At 34.1% G+C, this 22773-nt stretch overlaps 1 long non-coding RNA gene across 2 annotated transcripts; it reads left to right on the top strand.

Annotated features, from left to right (window-relative positions):
* The first annotated feature begins 14481 nt into the window (after positions 1 to 14481).
* LOC141395077 (uncharacterized) lies at positions 14482 to 21867 on the top strand. Of its 2 annotated transcripts, none has more exons than XR_012410539.1 (6): positions 14482 to 14915; positions 14978 to 15259; positions 15326 to 15494; positions 15566 to 15916; positions 15989 to 16137; positions 21373 to 21427. It is a non-coding gene; the product is annotated as an uncharacterized lncRNA (long non-coding RNA). The 2 variants fall into 2 exon arrangements; XR_012410538.1 differs by lacking the exon at positions 21373 to 21427 and adding an exon at positions 21721 to 21867 and having other exon boundaries at positions 14511 to 14915; positions 15566 to 15924.
* Positions 21868 to 22773: the final 906 nt, after the last annotated feature.

Below are 22773 nucleotides of genomic sequence, written 5' to 3'. Positions count from 1 at the left end.
TTTTTAATGGATTTTTGGGATGGCCCTTAAAACACAAAAGGCGTGGATTTTTAATGGATTTTTGGGATGACCCTTAAAACACAAAAGGCGTGGATTTTTGGGACGACCCTTAAAACACAAAAGGCGTGGATTTTTAATGGATTTTTGGGATGACCCTTAAAACACAAAAGTAGTGGATTTTTGGGATGACCCTTAAAACACAAAAGGCGTGGATTTTTAATGGATTTTTGGAATGACCCTTAAAACACAAAAGGCGTGGATTTTTAATGGATTTTTGGGATGACCCTTAAAACACAAAAGGCGTGGATTTTTAATGCATTTTTGGATGACCCTTAAAACACAAAAGGCGTGGATTTTTAATGGATTTTTGGGATGACCCTTAAAACACAAAAGGCGTGGATTTTTAATAGATTTTTAGGATGACCCTTAAAACACAAGAGGCGTGGATTTTTAATGGATTTTTGCGATGACCCTTAAAACAAAAATGGGGTGGATTTTTAATGGATTTTTGGGATGACCCTTAAAACACAAAAGGCGTGGATTTTTCAATTGATTTTTGGGATGACCCTTAAAACACAAAAGGCGTGGATTTTTAATAGATTTTTAGGATGACCCTTAAAACACAAAAGGCGTGGATTTTTAATAGATTTTTAGGATGACCCTTAAAACACAAAAGGCGTGGATTTTTAATGGATTTTTGGGATGACCCTTAAAAGACAAAAGGCGTGGATTTTTAATGGATTTTTGGGATGACCCTTAAAACACAAAAGGCGTGGATTTTTAATAGATTTTTAGGGTGACCCTTAAAACACAAAAGGCGTGGATTTTTAATAGATTTTTAGGGTGACCCTTAAAACACAAAAGGCGTGGATTTTTAATAGATTTTTAGGGTGACCCTTAAAACACAAAAGGCGTGGATTTTTAATGGATTTTTGGGATGACCCTTAAAACACAAAAGGCGTGGATTTTTGGGATGACCCTTAAAACACAAAAGGCGTGGATTTTTAATAGACTTTTAGGATGACCCTTAAAACACAAAAGGCGTGGATTTTTAATGGATTTTTGGGATGAACCTTAAAACACAAAAGGCGTGGATTTTTAATGGTTTTTGGGATGACCGTTAAAACACAAAAGGCGTGGATTTTTAATGGATTTTTAGGATGACCCTTAAAACACAAAAGGCGTGGATTTTTAATGGATTTTTGGGATGACCCTTAAAAGACAAAAGGCGTGGATTTTTGGGATGACTCTTAAAACACAAAAGGCGTGGATTTTTAATGGATTTTTGGGATGACCCTTAAAACAGAAAAGGCGTGGATTTTTAATGGATTTTTGGGATGACCCTTAAAACAGAAAAGGCGTGGATTTTTAATGAATTTTTGGGATGACTCTTAAAACACAAAAGGCGTGGATTTTTAATGGATTTTTGGGATGACCCTTAAAACAGAAAAGGCGTGGATTTTTAATGGATTTTTGGGATGACCCTTAAAACACAAATGGCGTGGATTTTTGGGATGACCCTTAAAACACAAAAGGCGTGGATTTTTAATAGATTTTTAGGATGACCCTTAAAACACAAAAGGCGTGGATTTTTAATAGATTTTTAGGATGACCCTTAAAACACAAAAGGCGTGGATTTTTAATGGATTTTTGGGATGACCCTTAAAAGACAAAAGGCGTGGATTTTTAATGGATTTTTGGGATGACCCTAAAAACACAAAAGGCGTGGATTTTTAATAGATTTTTAGGGAGACCCTTAAAACACAAAAGGCGTGGATTTTTAATAGATTTTTAGGATGACCCTTAAAACACAAAAGGCGTGGATTTTTAATGGATTTTTGGGATGACCCTTAAAACACAAAAGGCGTGGATTTTTAATGGATTTTTGGGATGACCCTTAAAACACAAAAGGCGTGGATTTTTAATAGACTTTTAGGATGACCCTTAAAACACAAAAGGCGTGGATTTTTAATGGATTTTTGGGATGACCGTTAAAACACAAAAGGCGTGGATTTTTAATGGATTTTTAGGATGACCCTTAAAACACAAAAGGCGTGGATTTTTAATGGATTTTTGGGATGACTTAAAAAATAAAAGGCGTGGATTTTTAATGGATTTTTGGGATGACCCTTAAAACACAAAAGGCGTGGATTTTTAATGGATTTTTGGGATGACCCTTAAAACACAAAAGGCGTGGATTTTTAATGGATTTTTGGGATGACCCTTAAAACACAAAAGGCGTAGATTTTTAAGGGATTTTTGTGATGACCCTTAAAACACAAAAGGCGTGGATTTTTAATGGATTTTTGTGATGACCCTTAAAACACAAAAGGCGTGGATTTTTAATGGATTTTTGGGATGACCCTTAAAACACAAAAGGCGTGGATTTTTAATGGATTTTTGGGATGGCCCTTAAAACACAAAAGGCGTGGATTTTTAATGGATTTTTGGGATGACCCTTAAAACACAAAAGGCGTGGATTTTTAATGGATTTTTGGGATGACCCTTAAAACACAAAAGGCGTAGATTTTTAAGGGATTTTTGTGATGACCCTTAAAACACAAAAGGCGTGGATTTTTAATGGATTTTTGGGATGACCCTTAAAACACAAAAGGCGTGGATTTTTAATGGATTTTTGGGATGACCCTTAAAACACAAAAGCCGTGGATTTTTAATGGATTTTTGGGATGGCCCTTAAAACACAAAAGGCGTGGATTTTTAATGGATTTTTGGGATGGCCCTTAAAACACAAAAGGCGTGGATTTTTAATGGATTTTTGGGATGACCCTTAAAACACAAAAGGCGTGGATTTTTGGGACGACCCTTAAAACACAAAAGGCGTGGATTTTTAATGGATTTTTGGGATGACCCTTAAAACACAAAAGTAGTGGATTTTTGGGATGACCCTTAAAACACAAAAGGCGTGGATTTTTAATGGATTTTTGGAATGACCCTTAAAACACAAAAGGCGTGGATTTTTAATGGATTTTTGGGATGACCCTTAAAACACAAAAGGCGTGGATTTTTAATGCATTTTTGGATGACCCTTAAAACACAAAAGGCGTGGATTTTTAATGGATTTTTGGGATGACCCTTAAAACACAAAAGGCGTGGATTTTTAATAGACTTTTAGGATGACCCTTAAAACACAAAAGGCGTGGATTTTTAATGGATTTTTGGGATGAACCTTAAAACACAAAAGGCGTGGATTTTTAATGGTTTTTGGGATGACCGTTAAAACACAAAAGGCGTGGATTTTTAATGGATTTTTAGGATGACCCTTAAAACACAAAAGGCGTGGATTTTTAATGGATTTTTGGGATGACCCTTAAAAGACAAAAGGCGTGGATTTTTGGGATGACTCTTAAAACACAAAAGGCGTGGATTTTTAATGGATTTTTGGGATGACCCTTAAAACAGAAAAGGCGTGGATTTTTAATGGATTTTTGGGATGACCCTTAAAACAGAAAAGGCGTGGATTTTTAATGAATTTTTGGGATGACTCTTAAAACACAAAAGGCGTGGATTTTTAATGGATTTTTGGGATGACCCTTAAAACAGAAAAGGCGTGGATTTTTAATGGATTTTTGGGATGACCCTTAAAACACAAATGGCGTGGATTTTTAATGGATTTTTGGGATGACCCTTAAAACACAAAAGGCGTGGATTTTTAATAGATTTTTAGGATGACCCTTAAAACACAAAAGGCGTGGATTTTTAATAGATTTTTAGGATGACCCTTAAAACACAAAAGGCGTGGATTTTTAATGGATTTTTGGGATGACCCTTAAAAGACAAAAGGCGTGGATTTTTAATGGATTTTTGGGATGACCCTAAAAACACAAAAGGCGTGGATTTTTAATAGATTTTTAGGGAGACCCTTAAAACACAAAAGGCGTGGATTTTTAATAGATTTTTAGGATGACCCTTAAAACACAAAAGGCGTGGATTTTTAATAGATTTTTAGGATGACCCTTAAAACACAAAAGGCGTGGATTTTTAATAGATTTTTAGGGTGACCCTTTAAACACAAAAGGCGTGGATTTTTAATGGATTTTTGGGATGACCCTTAAAACACAAAAGGCGTGGATTTTTAATGGATTTTTGGGATGACCCTTAAAACACAAAAGGCGTGGATTTTTAATAGACTTTTAGGATGACCCTTAAAACACAAAAGGCGTGGATTTTTAATGGATTTTTGGGATGACCGTTAAAACACAAAAGGCGTGGATTTTTAATGGATTTTTAGGATGACCCTTAAAACACAAAAGGCGTGGATTTTTAATGGATTTTTGGGATGACTTAAAAAATAAAAGGCGTGGATTTTTAATGGATTTTTGGGATGACCCTTAAAACACAAAAGGCGTGGATTTTTAATGGATTTTTGGGATGACCCTTAAAACACAAAAGGCGTGGATTTTTGGGATGACCCTTAAAACACAAAAGGCGTGGATTTTTGGGATGACCCTTAAAACACAAAAGGCGTGGATTTTTAATGGATTTTTGGGATGACCCTTAAAACACAAAAGGCGTGGATTTTTAATGGATTTTTGGGATGACCCTTAAACCACAAAAGGCGTGGATTTTTAATGGATTTTTGGGATGACCCTTAAACCACAAAAGGCGTGGATTTTTAATGGATTTTTGGGATGACCCTTAAAACACAAAAGGCGTGGATTTTTAATGGATTTTTGGGATGACCCTTAAAACACAAAAGGCGTGGATTTTTAATGGATTTTTGGGATGACCCTTAAAACACAAAAGGCGTGGATTTTTAATGGATTTTTGGGATGACCCTTAAAACACAAAAGGCGTGGATTTTTAATGGATTTTTGGGATGACCCTTAAAACACAAAGGCGTGGATTTTTAATGGATTTTTGGGATGACCCTTAAAACACAAAAGGCGTGGATTTTTAATGGATTTTTGGGATGACCCTTAAAACACAAAAGGCGTGGATTTTTAATGGATTTTTGGGATGACCCTTAAAACACAAAAGGCGTGGATTTTTAATGGATTTTTGGGATGACCCTTAAAACACAAAAGGCGTGGATTTTTAATGGATTTTTGGGATGACCCTTAAAACACAAAAGGCGTGGATTTTTAATGGATTTTTGGGATGACCCTTAAAACACAAAAGGCGTGGATTTTTAATGGATTTTTGGGATGACCCTTAAAACACAAAAGGCGTGGATTTTTAATGGATTTTTGGGATGACCCTTAAAACACAAAAGGCGTGGATTTTTAATGGATTTTTGGGATGACCCTTAAAACACAAAAGGCGTGGATTTTTAATGGATTTTTGGGATGACCCTTAAAACACAAAAGGCGTGGATTTTTAATGGATTTTTGGGATGACCCTTAAAACACAAAAGGCGTGGATTTTTAATGGATTTTTGGGATGACCCTTAAAACACAAAAGGCGTGGATTTTTAATGGATTTTTGGGATGACCCTTAAAACACAAAAGGCGTGGATTTTTAATGGATTTTTGGGATGACCCTTAAAACACAAAAGGCGTGGATTTTTAATGGATTTTTGGGATGACCCTTAAAACACAAAAGGCGTGGATTTTTAATGGATTTTTGGGATGACCCTTAAAACACAAAAGGCGTGGATTTTTAATGGATTTTTGGGATGACCCTTAAAACACAAAAGGCGTGGATTTTTAATGGATTTTTGGGATGACCCTTAAAACACAAAAGGCGTGGATTTTTAATGGATTTTTGGGATGACCCTTAAAACACAAAAGGCGTGGATTTTTAATGGATTTTTGGGATGACCCTTAAAACACAAAAGGCGTGGATTTTTAATGGATTTTTGGGATGACCCTTAAAACACAAAAGGCGTGGATTTTTAATGGATTTTTGGGATGACCCTTAAAACACAAAAGGCGTGGATTTTTAATGGATTTTTGGGATGACCCTTAAAACACAAAAGGCGTGGATTTTTAATGGATTTTTGGGATGACCCTTAAAACACAAAAGGCGTGGATTTTTAATGGATTTTTGGGATGACCCTTAAAACACAAAAGGCGTGGATTTTTAATGGATTTTTGGGATGACCCTTAAAACACAAAAGGCGTGGATTTTTAATGGATTTTTGGGATGACCCTTAAAACACAAAAGGCGTGGATTTTTAATGGATTTTTGGGATGACCCTTAAAACACAAAAGGCGTGGATTTTTAATGGATTTTTGGGATGACCCTTAAAACACAAAAGGCGTGGATTTTTAATGGATTTTTGGGATGACCCTTAAAACACAAAAGGCGTGGATTTTTAATGGATTTTTGGGATGACCCTTAAAACACAAAAGGCGTGGATTTTTAATGGATTTTTGGGATGACCCTTAAAAAACAAAAGCGTGGATTTTTAATGGATTTTTGGGATGACCCTTAAAACACAAAAGGCGTGGATTTTTAATGGATTTTTGGGATGACCCTTAAAACACAAAAGCGTGGATTATTAATGGATTTTTGGGATGACCCTTAAAACACAAAAGGCGTGGATTTTTAATGGATTTTTGGGATGACCCTTAAAACACAAAAGGCGTGGATTTTTAATGGATTTTTGGGATGACCCTTAAAACACAAAAGGCGTGGATTTTTAATGGATTTTTGGGATGACCCTTAAAACACAAAAGGCGTGGATTTTTAATGGATTTTTGGGATGACCCTTAAAACACAAAAGGCGTGGATTTTTAATGGATTTTTGGGATGACCCTTAAAACACAAAAGGCGTGGATTTTTAATGGATTTTTGGGATGACCCTTAAAACACAAAAGGCGTGGATTTTTAATGGATTTTTGGGATGACCCTTAAAACACAAAAGGCGTGGATTTTTAATGGATTTTTGGGATGACCCTTAAAACACAAAAGGCGTGGATTTTTAATGGATTTTTGGGATGACCCTTAAAACACAAAAGGCGTGGATTTTTAATGGATTTTTGGGATGACCCTTAAAACACAAAAGGCGTGGATTTTTAATGGATTTTTGGGATGACCCTTAAAACACAAAAGGCGTGGATTTTTAATGGATTTTTGGGATGACCCTTAAAACACAAAAGGCGTGGATTTTTAATGGATTTTTGGGATGACCCTTAAAACACAAAAGGCGTGGATTTTTAATGGATTTTTGGGATGACCCTTAAAACACAAAAGGCGTGGATTTTTAATGGATTTTTGGGATGACCCTTAAAACACAAAAGGCGTGGATTTTTAATGGATTTTTGGGATGACCCTTAAAACACAAAAGGCGTGGATTTTTAATGGATTTTTGGGATGACCCTTAAAAAACAAAAGCGTGGATTTTTAATGGATTTTTGGGATGACCCTTAAAACACAAAAGGCGTGGATTTTTAATGGATTTTTGGGATGACCCTTAAAACACAAAAGCGTGGATTATTAATGGATTTTTGGGATGACCCTTAAAACACAAAAGGCGTGGATTTTTAATGGATTTTTGGGATGACCCTTAAAACACAAAAGGCGTGGATTTTTAATGGATTTTTGGGATGACCCTTAAAACACAAAAGGCGTGGATTTTTAATGGATTTTTGGGATGACCCTTAAAACACAAAAGGCGTGGATTTTTAATGGATTTTTGGGATGACCCTTAAAACACAAAAGGCGTGGATTTTTAATGGATTTTTGGGATGACCCTTAAAACACAAAAGGCGTGGATTTTTAATGGATTTTTGGGATGACCCTTAAAACACAAAAGGCGTGGATTTTTAATGGATTTTTGGGATGACCCTTAAAACACAAAAGGCGTGGATTTTTAATGGATTTTTGGGATGACCCTTAAAACACAAAAGGCGTGGATTTTTAATGGATTTTTGGGATGACCCTTAAAACACAAAAGGCGTGGATTTTTAATGGATTTTTGGGATGACCCTTAAAACACAAAAGGCGTGGATTTTTAATGGATTTTTGGGATGACCCTTAAAACACAAAAGGCGTGGATTTTTAATGGATTTTTGGGATGACCCTTAAAACACAAAAGGCGTGGATTTTTAATGGATTTTTGGGATGACCCTTAAAACACAAAAGGCGTGGATTTTTAATGGATTTTTGGGATGACCCTTAAAACACAAAGGCGTGGATTTTTAATGGATTTTTGGGATGACCCTTAAAACACAAAAGGCGTGGATTTTTAATGGATTTTTGGGATGACCCTTAAAACACAAAAGGCGTGGATTTTTAATGAATTTTTGGGATGACCCTTAAAACACAAAAGGCGTGGATTTTTAATGGATTTTTGGGATGACCCTTAAAACACAAAAGGCGTGGATTTTTAATGGATTTTTGGGATGACCCTTAAAACACAAAAGGCGTGGATTTTTAATGGATTTTTGGGATGACCCTTAAAACACAAAAGGCGCGGATTTTTAATGGATTTTTGGGATGACCCTTAAAACACAAAAGGCGTGGATTTTTAATGGATTTTTGGGATGACCCTTAAAACACAAAAGGCGTGGATTTTTAATGGATTTTTGGGATGACCCTTAAAACACAAAAGGCGTGGATTTTTAATGGATTTTTGGGATGACCCTTAAAACACAAAAGGCGTGGATTTTTAATGGATTTTTGGGATGACCCTTAAAACACAAAAGGCGTGGATTTTTAATGGATTTTTGGGATGACCCTTAAAACACAAAAGGCGTGGATTTTTAATGGATTTTTGGGATGACCCTTAAAACACAAAAGGCGTGGATTTTTAATGGATTTTTGGGATGACCCTTAAAACACAAAAGGCGTGGATTTTTAATGGATTTTTGGGATGACCCTTAAAACACAAAAGGCGTGGATTTTTAATAGATTTTTGGGATGACCCTTAAAACACAAAAGGCGTGGATTTTTAATGGATTTTTGGGATGACCCTTAAAAAACAAAAGCGTGGATTTTTAATGGATTTTTGGGATGACCCTTAAAACACAAAAGGCGTGGATTTTTAATGGATTTTTGGGATGACCCTTAAAACACAAAAGGCGTGGATTTTTAATGGATTTTTGGGATGACCCTTAAAACACAAAAGGCGTGGATTTTTAATGGATTTTTGGGATGACCCTTAAAACACAAAAGGCGTGGATTATTAATGGATTTTTGGGATGGCCCTTAAAACACAAAAGGCGTGGATTTTTAATGGATTTTTGGGATGACCCTTAAAACACAAAAGGCGTGGATTTTTAATGGATTTTTGGGATGACCCTTAAAACACAAAAGGCGTGGATTTTTAATGGATTTTTGGGATGACCCTTAAAACACAAAAGGCGTGGATTTTTAATGGATTTTTGGGATGACCCTTAAAACACAAAAGGCGTGGATTTTTAATGGATTTTTGGGATGACCCTTGAAACACAAAAGGCGTGGATTTTTAATGGATTTTTGGGATGACCCTTAAAACACAAAAGGCGTGGATTTTTAATGGATTTTTGGGATGACCCTTAAAACACAAAAGGCGTGGATTTTTAATGGATTTTTGGGATGACCCTTAAAACACAAAAGGCGTGGATTTTTAATGGATTTTTGGGATGACCCTTAAAACACAAAAGGCGTGGATTTTTAATGGATTTTTGGGATGACCCTTAAAACACAAAAGGCGTGGATTTTTAATGGATTTTTGGGATGACCCTTAAAACACAAAAGGCGTGGATTTTTAATGGATTTTTGGGATGACCCTTAAAACACAAAAGGCGTGGATTTTTAATGGATTTTTGGGATGACCCTTAAAACACAAAAGGCGTGGATTTTTAATGGATTTTTGGGATGACCCTTAAAACACAAAAGGCGTGGATTTTTAATGGATTTTTGGGATGACCCTTAAAACACAAAAGGCGTGGATTTTTAATGGATTTTTGGGATGACCCTTAAAACACAAAAGGCGTGGATTTTTAATGGATTTTTGGGATGACCCTTAAAACACAAAAGGCGTGGATTTTTAATGGATTTTTGGGATGACCCTTAAAACACAAAAGGCGTGGATTTTTAATGGATTTTTGGGATGACCCTTAAAACACAAAAGGCGTGGATTTTTAATGGATTTTTGGGATGACCCTTAAAACACAAAAGGCGTGGATTTTTAATGGATTTTTGGGATGACCCTTAAAACACAAAAGGCGTGGATTTTTAATGGATTTTTGGGATGACCCTTAAAACACAAAAGGCGTGGATTTTTAATGGATTTTTGGGATGACCCTTAAAACACAAAAGGCGTGGATTTTTAATGGATTTTTGGGATGACCCTTAAAACACAAAAGGCGTGGATTTTTAATGGATTTTTGGGATGACCCTTAAAACACAAAAGGCGTGGATTTTTGAGATGACCCTTAAACACAAAAGGCGTGGATTTTTGGGATGACCCTTAAAACACAAAAGGCGTGGATTTTTAATGGATTTTTGGGATGACCCTTAAAACACAAAAGGCGTGGATTTTTGAGATGACCCTTAAACACAAAAGGCGTGGATTTTTGGGATGACCCTTAAAACACAAAAGGCGTGGATTTTTAATGGATTTTTGGGATGACCCTTAAAACACAAAAGGCGTGGATTTTTAATGGATTTTTGGGATGACCCTTAAAACACAAAAGGCGTGGATTTTTAATGGATTTTTGGGATGACCCTTAAAACACAAAAGGCGTGGATTTTTAATGGATTTTTGGGATGACCCTTAAAACACAAAAGGCGTGGATTTTTAATGGATTTTTGGGATGACCCTTAAAACACAAAAGGCGTGGATTTTTAATGGATTTTTGGGATGACCCTTAAAACACAAAAGGCGTGGATTTTTAATGGATTTTTGGGATGACCCTTAAAACACAAAAGGCGTGGATTTTTAATGGATTTTTGGGATGACCCTTAAAACACAAAAGGCGTGGATTTTTAATGGATTTTTGGGATGACCCTTAAAACACAAAAGGCGTGGATTTTTAATGGATTTTTGGGATGACCCTTAAAACACAAAAGGCGTGGATTTTTAATGGATTTTTGGGATGACCCTTAAAACACAAAAGGCGTGGATTTTTAATGGATTTTTGGGATGACCCTTAAAACACAAAAGGCGTGGATTTTTAATGGATTTTTGGGATGACCCTTAAAACACAAAAGGCGTGGATTTTTAATGGATTTTTGGGATGACCCTTAAAACACAAAAGGCGTGGATTTTTAATGGATTTTTGGGATGACCCTTAAAACACAAAAGGCGTGGATTTTTAATGGATTTTTGGGATGACCCTTAAAACACAAAAGGCGTGGATTTTTAATGGATTTTTGGGATGACCCTTAAAACACAAAAGGCGTGGATTTTTGAGATGACCCTTAAACACAAAAGGCGTGGATTTTTGGGATGACCCTTAAAACACAAAAGGCGTGGATTTTTAATGGATTTTTGGGATGACCCTTAAAACACAAAAGGCGTGGATTTTTGAGATGACCCTTAAACACAAAAGGCGTGGATTTTTGGGATGACCCTTAAAACACAAAAGGCGTGGATTTTTAATGGATTTTTGGGATGACCCTTAAAACACAAAAGGCGTGGATTTTTGAGATGACCCTTAAACACAAAAGGCGTGGATTTTTGGGATGACCCTTAAAACACAAAAGGCGTGGATTTTTAATGGATTTTTGGGATGACCCTTAAAACACAAAAGGCGTGGATTTTTAATGGATTTTTGGGATGACTCTTAAAACACAAAAGGCGTGGATTTTTAATGGATTTTTGGGATGACCCTTAAAACACAAAAGGCGTGGATTTTTAATGGATTTTTGGGATGACTCTTAAAACACAAAAGGCGTGGATTTTTAATGGATTTTTGGGATGACTCTTAAAACACAAAAGGCGTGGATTTTTAATGGATTTGTAACAGCCATGTACAGTGGAGTTGGTACAGGTTGGTATAGCTGCGGCTTAGCTCGCCGGATGGGGGAGTTCTTTTTGTCCACTGACTGTACATTTAATATTGTTGTACCATCATCATACTCGGTTCGTTTCGTAACTGTCAATTTACTTTAAAGATGCTAAAAAAAATAAATACAAAAATGAAACGGATGTAAAACCATACCTCTTTGTAGCATTTAACTTAGAATGGACAATGGTCAGATTTCCATTACGACACGAGGTTTTGTTGTAATACCTCCTTGGCTTTTCCCACCCCATTTGACATCTTTCAGTCAACCTTGGTATTTCAGTAGCCAAGTTTTTTTATTGAAATACCCCAAAAACGAATATTGCTACCCTAATACTCTATTCAGCCCATTTTAAATACACTTTTAAACCATATTTTTAATTGTAAAATTCAGATTTTAATTATTTTATCGTTTAACAATGTTTTGTAAATATACATGCTTAACTTATTTTAACGAATATTTATTATATATTAATCTTAATATTTTTATAGGACAATTTTATGGCTAATTTTTGTAGTTTTATTTAATTTTTGTCTTAGTTTCACTTATTTTTGTACATTTTTTAACTTATATTTTCATTTAATTTGTATTTAATAATTTTTAATTTGGGTAATTTTATAATTTTTTATATAGGTTTTTACATTTTGATTTCAATTTTAATAATCATAATTTTTCCTTCTTTTCTTTCTTTTCAGCAAATTTCATGTTTTTAGTCATATTTTTGATGATTTTTAATAAAAAGATAAAAATGTTTTGCATGCAATTCTTTTGTGTTTTTCTGCGATATTTTTCCCACAAAAACGTTTATACAGAGATATTATTGTTTAGAAAATCAATGCGCCTAAAAGTATGCTGTATATTATTGAGACTTATTTAATTGATTTTTAATTTTTAAAGACTTAGTAAAATTAATGACTTTTTGGTTTATGTGACCACGTGGGTCGATAAAAATAGGGTTAAGTATTACAATGACGAATTTATGACACGTGAATATGAAAATATTAAAATTTTTAACTAGTTTTTCTTACAATTTTCGCACTTTTCCATAAAGAAATCTTTTTATTACAGTTTGATAGTCACTGTACTGCAATTTTTTGGCTTTTGTACTCACTCAATATAATGTGATCAGACCTGTTGTTTCATATTATGACAATGAGATGGCAGTATGTTAAATGTCATGAAGTTCTGTTTCAGCTGGTGGTTATGAAATTAAATATATTGCCGTTTTGCCTCGTTACAATGGCTCGGGATATGGTGGTGTTACCATCAACAGGTGATATGCCGAAATTTGGCTTGGCGCTTTGTTCTCCACCTAAGGTATATTGCGTCTAAATCCTTAGATGAATGTGAGGATTTTTCCACAATATCCTTTAATATAGGATGAAGCAATTTGTTTTAATATGTTTTAACACAAACTATAATGTATTTCAATCAAAATTAGGCTTACCCGAGAGCAATTTATTTTCTAATTTAAAAAAAATATTGTGTTTTAACAATTAGCAAGTAGTATTTGGTCTTAATAAATTTAAATATTTAAATTTATGTCACAAAGTTTTTTTTTTTTAAATACTTCTTCTTGGACTTCAACGGCTGTGGAAATTCACAATTTTAGGAGGTTATCTTAATTATGACACTTGTTCACTCGATTATCTATGACTTTGTGATAGAAACTTCGATGTGACTTTCCTTGAAGGTCAAAATCCACATGTTGGAGTTTTTGTGATGACGTGTCAACTACATTACAACTCTGGTGGATCTTGAGATTAATCAGTTGAGGTCTAGCGCTAACTCCAGATGGCGCTAATAAGATTGTAAATCTCAACAAAACATTTTAATTTGTAATGTGTCGTTTCCACGCTACATTGTTCGTTTTCCATTCGTTGTTCGAGTAGAAATATTCTCCGAAGGACGGATAAATATGTCCTATCTCTAACAAATGAGAGAATTTATCGAAAAGTTAAATTATGACATATTTAAATTAAAAAATGTATTGAAAACCAAAAACTTTCAAAAGAAAAAGATGAATGAAAAGTAATGAACTAAGACTTTTATACAGGTGCAGAAGGAAGAAGGTGGTGTTTCATTCTCAATCCCGTAAACATGTCTTATCCATTTGTTCAAAATCGAGTTAAAAAAATAGAAACAAAAACGAAAGCAAATAACTGAAAGTCTGTAAACACAAGCATTGTTTTGACATGTTGACCTTGTTGTTTTGACATTATGAAAACAGAAACAAATAAAAATTGTATTGAAAATAACAATAATTTTCAAAATTAATGGAAAATATTAATTCAATGTACGCCTTTCGACAGGCGAACGACTTTATTCGAACACTCGTGTAAAAATGCTGTAAACAAAATTGTTTTGTTTATTCTGAATTATTATTCAATTCTATTAAAGAGCAATCAAATATATTTATCCTCGTTGCTATTGCGTTAAAAAGAATAATAACTTTGCTAACAATAAATAAATTTACTGTACAGTTTAAATTTATTTACAGTTTGAGGGGAACCTGATATTACATGGTCGTGTAAACACGCCACATAAAATTGAGGAACCTTACAACACTAGATAACAGATGTTCATATCTTTATTCATTTTTTTGTTTTGTTCAATGTTTTGTCAACATTGTAAACAAATGAAAATAATAGTAAATAGAAAAATGAATATTGTCGTGTTTTGTAGACAAAACATAATTAAATATTAATAGTTTTGAATCAACAACTTCTCCTGTGGATTTCCTTTGTGAAATAAGGAATAAGAATTGCATTTGGTTGCTAGAAACAATTGCCATTACATGTTTACATGGCTGTGTGTTGTGCGGTGTCAATTCCATACCACAGACAAAGGTGGATGAAATGAAGGTTTCGCTATGGATGTATGTGATGTGTTCAATCGAAAGGGACATGATGAGCAGTCCATGCCACAGACTACGGTGGCTGTCACAAAGCCAGATCATTTTACGAAAACCCGTGGAGTTAAATGATTTGGGAATTTGCGAAAGTTTTGGTCAGGTACATAATTATCTGTGAATATTATATTAGAATAAAATTGTTAACTCTTCATGTATTTTCAGGTAGAATGGAAGTGCTTTGTGTCATTGAACAAAATTCATGCCGAGTTCTAAGCACAACAAAATATCGATTTTGGAAGACAGACTTGTCAATATGTAAACACTATGTTTGTGTGTGTGAGGAGTTGGCAAATTGTTAAGGAGGGAAGTATATTTCCAATGAGTCTTTGTTATATTTCGAGTTCTAACAAACTTTTGTTTTTCTTTACAGGTACAAAACTGATGATGTGTGGGATGATGAATGACTGTGGCTGAATGTTTATGTGAATATGGTGCACACAAAAGGTACTTACGGAGATCATGACCATTTAACTGATTGAATGTGCACAATATGACGATGAAATTTTGCAGAAAGAAAAGCGTTGGAAATTACCTGTATTGTAATGTCTTTTCTGAAAATTGGCAACAAAACGAAATGTTTGTAGCTCATAGAAATGAGCGTATAATTCCAATAGTGCACATTTATACATTTGAAAACAAAGGTCATGAAAAAGGATACTACATTTTAAGTTGAATTCAGGTAGATACATATCTATTTGTGAGTGTATATGCCTTTATGTTTTTAACATGATTTTTTTGTTTTGTTTTCAGAATGATAACAATGAAAATCCTCTGTTAATTATTTGTGTAAAATCATAGAGGCCTATAAAGAGATCACAACATCATTGATAAGCTATTATTAAATGACAATGTTTGAATAAGGCATATGTTTAAAATAGGAAAGTATAATTCCAATTTTATTAAGTTTCTAAAATGTATTCTAATAACAACTTTTTTGTATTCTTTTTCAGGAATATTGTCTATCACAATGCTGTGTAGTAATGTCGGTGTGTTTGCTTGTGGAAATGCTTCTTGTTACCTGAATATTTGTACGATTGCTCATGGCTATAATTATGTGTGGAAGTTATTGTTTTCATCGAATACAAACAAACTATTTGAAAAGCAGATAAGTTATTTATGTCATTAATATCTTTTTTTTTTAAATACTAATGCAATTTGTTTCTCTTCTTTCAGGTTCAAATTATTTGACGGTTTTACTAATTTTTTTCTTTTCTTTTTTTAGATTTAAAATAACATCGTGGGACATTTCATAAAAGCTGGAAATATTGTATTTAGTTGTCGAATCATCATCAACGTTGCAGATCAATATGTTTGGACAAATGGTGAGAAATATTGTCATTTGTAGAACGTACTAAAAGTTGTTATAAGTTTTTATTCCAATTTTATTGTTTAAGATGTTGGCCATGTATTGTGCCAATCAACTGACCCTTTAAGTTTTCGACCTCATAATAACAGTTGCCGAGAGCCTTTCTAATTCTACATTTTAACCAGGGCTTGCATAGTTTAGAATTTATCCCTTTGGTGAAATTACTTTGGACAAAGTTTTTTCTGTAGACTTCTTGTCCTGGCTTAAAATTTACTATTCGGCTTCTTTTGTTATATGAACGTGTATTGCGTTCATATGCCTGGTGTAAATTTTTGTTAATATTCTTGTGCAATATTTGCATCTTGTCAGACTCAGGTAAAATATCAATGGTACCATCTTCTAATGCACTCAGTTTACGCAGAATTGTATAAGCATCCGCATGCGTTATCATTTGGTAGCCTGTTAAGGCAAAATATGGAGATGTACCTGTTGAGGCGTGTAACGTCGATCGCAAGGCACACTCGATTTTGGGCAGTTTTTCGTCCCACCTAGACTGATCAGTATTTATGTACGTCCGTATGCTAGTGAGTATGGATTGGTTTACACGTTCACTAGCATTAGCTTGTGGTGCGTGTATGGCAGTTCGTATGTGTTTTATACCAAATAGTTTCAAGGTGTCTTTGAACATTTCGGAAGTAAATTGTTTTCCGTTATCGGAATGAATAAATTCCGGTACTCCGAACTTATAAAATACTTCCTCAACTAAAAATTTTGTCACTTGTGTTACAGTTGCCTTTGTCATGGGTTTTAGCAATACAAATTTTGTTTTGTGATCTAACACAATAAATATGTATGCTTTACCAGATTTTGTTCTTGGGTATGGACCCAAAAAATCTATGTAAATTTTTTGAAAAGGCCTCTGCGTAACAACTTCGCTACCCATTGGTGGCCTGAGCACTTGTTTAGGGTGCTTAATCTCCTTACACATCTGACAGTTATTAATGTATTCTTTTATTTCATTGACCATCGATGGCCAATAGAAATACTGTCGTATGTTAAACAAAGTTTTTGATATGCCGCCATGACATGTGTTATTTTCGTGCGACTTTTTAATTATTTCTTTTGTTAAGCTACCTGGTAACCATATCTTCCAACATTCACTCTCATTTTCAACATCTGTACTGTTGAATTTTATCCTTTTGTAGACGATACCTTCAGACACTTTGAGGTCAGGTAATCGCTGTTTGTTTTGTTCTATTGTGTCAATTAAAGTCAAGTACTTTTCATTTTTGAATTCATCTGAATTGAAGTCTATGAGTGAGGCAGTTTCTATGGCGATTTCCTCCATATCCATGCGTGAAAGCATGTCGGGTACAACATTTTTAGTACCTTTGCGATGTTCTATCGTGAAGGTGTACCCTTGGAGTTTTAAACTCCATCTTGCAAGACGGCCATTTAAGTCTTTCTGCCTCATCAGCCATTGTAGGCTGGAATGGTCGGTTATTACCGTAAATTCCATAAGTTCTATATATTGTCTGAATCTTTCTATTGCGAGTATGACTGCTAGACATTCTTTTTCCGTCGTTGAATAGTTTCGTTGAGCACTGTTCAGTTTCTTGGAAAAATATTCGATAGGATGTTCTCCTTCATCTTCATCTTTCTGAAAAAGAACAGCGCCAACACCGACGTTTGATGCGTCACACTGAACGTAGAATGGTCTAGTGAAGTCAGGACTCGACAATATAGGACTAGACACTAAACAATTCTTCAACTTTTCAAACGAATCAAGGGCTTCTGATGTCATAACGAATTTTGGACTTTTCTTTAACGTGTCTGTTAAAGGAGATGTGAGTGTAGAGAAATCGTGGATGAATCTTCTATACCATCCTACGGTACCTAAAAATTTCCTCACGTCTTTCTGTGATTTAGGAGGTCTTATGTTGACTATTGCCTCGATTTTACCAGGATCAGGTTTGAGCTTACCTGCACCAACTATGTAGCCAAGGTACTTTAGCTCTTTGTAACAAAACTTGGATTTTTCCATGTTGATGGTTAATCCTGCATTTGTTAACCTGTCTCCTACCACCTTTAGCATATCAATATGCACATCAAAACTCTGGGAAACAACCAAAAGATCGTCCAGGTACACAAACACTCGGTCTTTCAACTCTGGAGGAATCACCTTGTCCATGAGTCTGCACATCCTTTGAGCAGCATTGCACAGTCCGAAAGGCATGACCTTAAATTGGTAGTGAGGTCTACCTTGGACTGTGAACGCTGTCAAGGGTCGACTTGATTCCTCCAGAGGAATTTGCCAAAATGCGTCCTTTAGATCGATGGCAGATATGAAGTGAGTGTCACCTAGTCTTGCCAGTAAACCGTCTATGTTCGGCAAAGGGTAGGCATCTTTCCTTGTTACCTTATTTAATTCCCTCGCGTCAAGACACAATCGGTTCTTATTCGGCTTTATGACTAGTGTGACTCTATTGTTCCACTCAGCATTTCGGGCTACCTCTATAACGTCTAACTCTAGCATACGGTCGAGTTCAGCGTTCATGAGTTTTTGAACCGCTGGACTGACGGGATAATATCTCATTTTTCTCGGAATGGCATTGCCAACATCAATTTCATGCTGTTCCAAATGAGTTTTCCCTAGTCCGAACTTAGTATAGCACCGAAATGAGAGCTTTGCATTCTCTAATCTTATATTATCTTCATATGTGAGCTTATGCATTTTGATATCCTCTGCTAAATCTGTAATGTCATCACATAATTCGTTTACGTCTGGTTCAAATGATATTTTGACATTTAGCTGTTGCCAAAAGTCATATCCAAGTATGAGGGTTTGCTTCAGATTGGGCACTAAGTATAAAGTCATTTCTTTAGTCTTATTACCGCAATTAACATTGACTTTAATTTTGCCTATTATCTCCTGTTGCTTGCCATCAGCAGTTTTTATGCAAGATTTAAAATTCAATATATTTGCATTTATCTTTTTGGCATTCTCTAGGCAATTTTTGCCTAGGCAACTCACAGAAGCGCCGCTGTCCATAAGACCTATGAATTCAGAACCGTTTATTTTGACATTCAAATAGGGTCTTATGTCATTTTCTACCTCCAAACAAGCGGAAGCTATTTCGTTTCTTTCTTGCTTTCTGTGTTTATGAGTCTGTCTTGCCTTAGCCACCCTTTTGCTGACCTGAGGTATAAAATCTTTGAAGATTTCTGCCCTTACTTTACTGTAATTTTCTAGTCTTTCCTCATATGGGATAATAGTTTTTAATTTCTTTGTTAGTTTTGTAGAATCAGAATGGTATATTTTGGTATTTTCATTTTTTTGCTGTGTATTTTGTTTAAGTGTTGCCAGATCAGGTTCTGTGGCTCTTACTGGGTTGAATCTTGTTGAGAACATGTGTTCCCAGTCTTTCCCATGTTCTTCAACTTGTTTCCCAGACATTTTGGACAATTTGGTGACGTAACTCCGTCGAACCCACATCTGTAACAAAATTTGTTACGTTGGTCCAACTCACAGTCAATAAAAGTATGCCCTATTTCCTTACAGTTCCAACAAGTGATTTGCTTAGTTGGTACTGTTTTGCTGTTGTGTAAAGCTTCAACTTCAAGTGGAGTTTCAAAGGACTCGTTAGAATCGAGATCAAGTTCATGAACTCGTCTGAAATTCTGATGTTGTTGTTGCTGTCTAAAAGCTTGTCGTTTTGAAATTGTTGCTTCAGCTCTCTTACACTCTTCAAGAAGGTCGTCAATTGTATCTATGTATTTGGCATAGATAAGTTGGACAAGTCCTTCTTTAAGATTGTCTTTTATTATCTTGACGATTTCAAATTCAGGTATTGGTATCCTCATCTGGTTTTTAAGTCTAACAATTTCTGATATATAGATATCGGCGGTTTCCGATGGAAGCTGTCGACGATCTATTATCTTCCTTTGTATTTCGAAATCACTTTCAAAGTTTCGAAATTTCTTAATGAAATGGTATTTTAAATGATCCCATTCACATACAGGGTTCTGCTGCCTAAACAACCAAATCCAATCGTAGGCTCTTCCTGCGAGTAGATGGTGAAAACCTTTTACAAATACATGTAAAGGACAGTTGTAGTCCAATCTTAAAGACTCAGCTCGAAAAACAAATTCTTCTACACTGATTGACTTTGCAGAGCCGTCAAATTTCAATCCCCATTTTTGGAGTTGTAAAGGGGTGATAGGCTTATAACCCAATTGGAAATTTTGGTTAAAATTTTGAGAATATCGTTCCCTATGATTTTGAGGTTGATTGTGTGGAACTGTTGGCTGTGTTGGTGGTGGAAAATGTGGGTTGTCATTTTGTCTATTTGGCCTTGGTGGTTCTGGTTCGATTTCAATTTGGTCTGTGGTAATGTTAAAGGAATTCATAGAACTTCTCACTATATGTGGAATCATTCGTACGATTCTGTTTTCCATCGCTTGTAATGCCTCTGATTGGGCAACTCTTACAGAAGCACTTATGTATTCCCTAAGACTTGGACCATTATTGCTCGTTATTGGTGCTTCTAAATTGATGTTGTCGTTAACAGCAGACATTCTCGGAGGGATGTTTTGTTCTCCGGTTGTCTGATAACCTGTTAATTCGCTATAAGGCGGCCTTGTTATTGAACTATTTGGTTCAGGTGATGATGTTTCAGGACCTGTAGAAGTTAGTGGACCCGTAGGTAAAGAAGTTGCAATGGACATCAGTGGTGGAATACCTGTTTCAACCACAGTCCTGTTTGCATCTTGTGCAGGCGATTGCGAATTATTCATCAAATTTAGAGCATTTGTAGGAGGATTAGGTGTCATACCAAATGACAAAAAATTAGTACCTAAAGGATTGTTGTTTAGCATTGCAGCTTGGGATGTGCTGGGGAGGTTGTCGTTATTTGCAGCTGAAGCATTTTTACTTGCAAGTCTGCTTGAGGTTCTATTTGCTTGGTTTTTACTAGCCATTATAATAATTGAAACGATATAAGTCAAGAATCAGATTTGAAAATCAAAAAGGACGAAATTGTTCGTAAGAAAGGATAAATTTGTAATAAGATTGTTTTCAGTTAGTATTGAAAAAGTATATAAGTATGTGTAAATGTTAATTTTGAAATTTATATAAAAATATTTGTACAAAATTATATGTATAAATGTTTTTGTGAATATGTATTATAATAAAGATTTTCTTTGTGAAAATATTTTAATACTTTTTTCCTATTTCTTTTTTTCTTTTTAGGTAATTTTTTTTTGAAAAATAAATAACTACTTTTATACTTATATATAAATCTTAATTTGTCGTTTTTTTTTATATTCTTAATTTAATTAATCATTATAGAAATATACATTTATATATTTATTAAGGATTTTTTTAAAGTAATTTAAAACTTGAATTAATTTATATAATAAATATATATTGAGTAAATCAATTATTTCATACAATAAATGTTTATTTCTATAATATTCAATTGTAATAATTTCTTTTATATTTTTTTTTTTTTGATAATGATGTCTTAATTATTATTATGAAATTTAATATATATTTTCATAAGAAATTAAAGAATGACTTTGTTTACTTTTCTTATAGTGCTTTCTGATGACAATTTAATTATGTAAAATCAGATATATAAATAATTGTTGTTTTGGTATATATACTTATTTTAATGTAAATGACAATTATTATTTTTTTTACTTTCAACAAATAAATGTGTTGTTTTTTTTTTATATAATTAAATTGTCAAAGGTAGTTTCTTTTTGTTTGTTTGGTTCTTTTTTTATATAGTTCAGTTATTGGTATTTTTTTAAATATTTCTTTGTTTTTAATTTATTATTATTATTTTTTTTGAAAGTTTTTTTTTTTTTTTTTAATTAATAATATTTTTATCTGTTCATAAATCTAACAGCTTGTAAATATTTTTTATATTCTTTTTATTGACGTTTTAATAATAATAAATTGAATTTGTGTGTGTATATTTTTTTATTTTGTATAATTTTTAAATAATTAGAGATCTTTTTGATTTTCTATGTTTTGAAGTAATTTATAATGCTTTTTTTTGTGTATGATTTTTATTTAAATGTTAGGGCTGAATAAATGTTTTCAGATAGCAATTTATAAGCAATATTTTGTAAATAGAAATCTGAAATACAATTATTATAATTTTTCAAAAATTTAATGCTTTCTAATTTTTATTAGAAATGTAAATATTAAGAAAAATGAATTGTACTGAAATAAAATTTAAATCATGTTTATTTGTTAATAAACATATCAAATAAATCGTCCATTTTAAATCAAAAATTGTTGTTTGTTAGAAAATGGCTTTAGGTTTCGAAAGTAAGTATGGATTACAATTTGGTAAGAAAAAACTTTGTGCCTTTCGGAATCAATGAGTTTTGCTTTCAAAAGGGAACGAATATTTACGTTGCTATATAGCCTTACATGAATATGTTTCCCTTTTGATCGCATTGTCATATGAATCGATTTGGGACTTCTGCATTTGATTAAATCTGCGTACCTGTACAACGCGACATGGCTCTAAACGTGCCTTCCGGGATACCGATGCGCGAATGAAATCTTGTACAGAGTTTTGGCTATGTGAAATAATGAAAAATTTAAGTTGCTCGATAGTTGGGCGCCATAAAT

Source organism: Musca autumnalis, unplaced genomic scaffold, assembly GCF_047663935.1.
Source record: "Musca autumnalis isolate F117 unplaced genomic scaffold, ASM4766393v1 scaffold_1, whole genome shotgun sequence".
Classification (NCBI taxonomy): domain Eukaryota; kingdom Metazoa; phylum Arthropoda; class Insecta; order Diptera; family Muscidae; genus Musca; species Musca autumnalis.
This window is presented reverse-complemented; position numbering and strand designations above follow the sequence as displayed.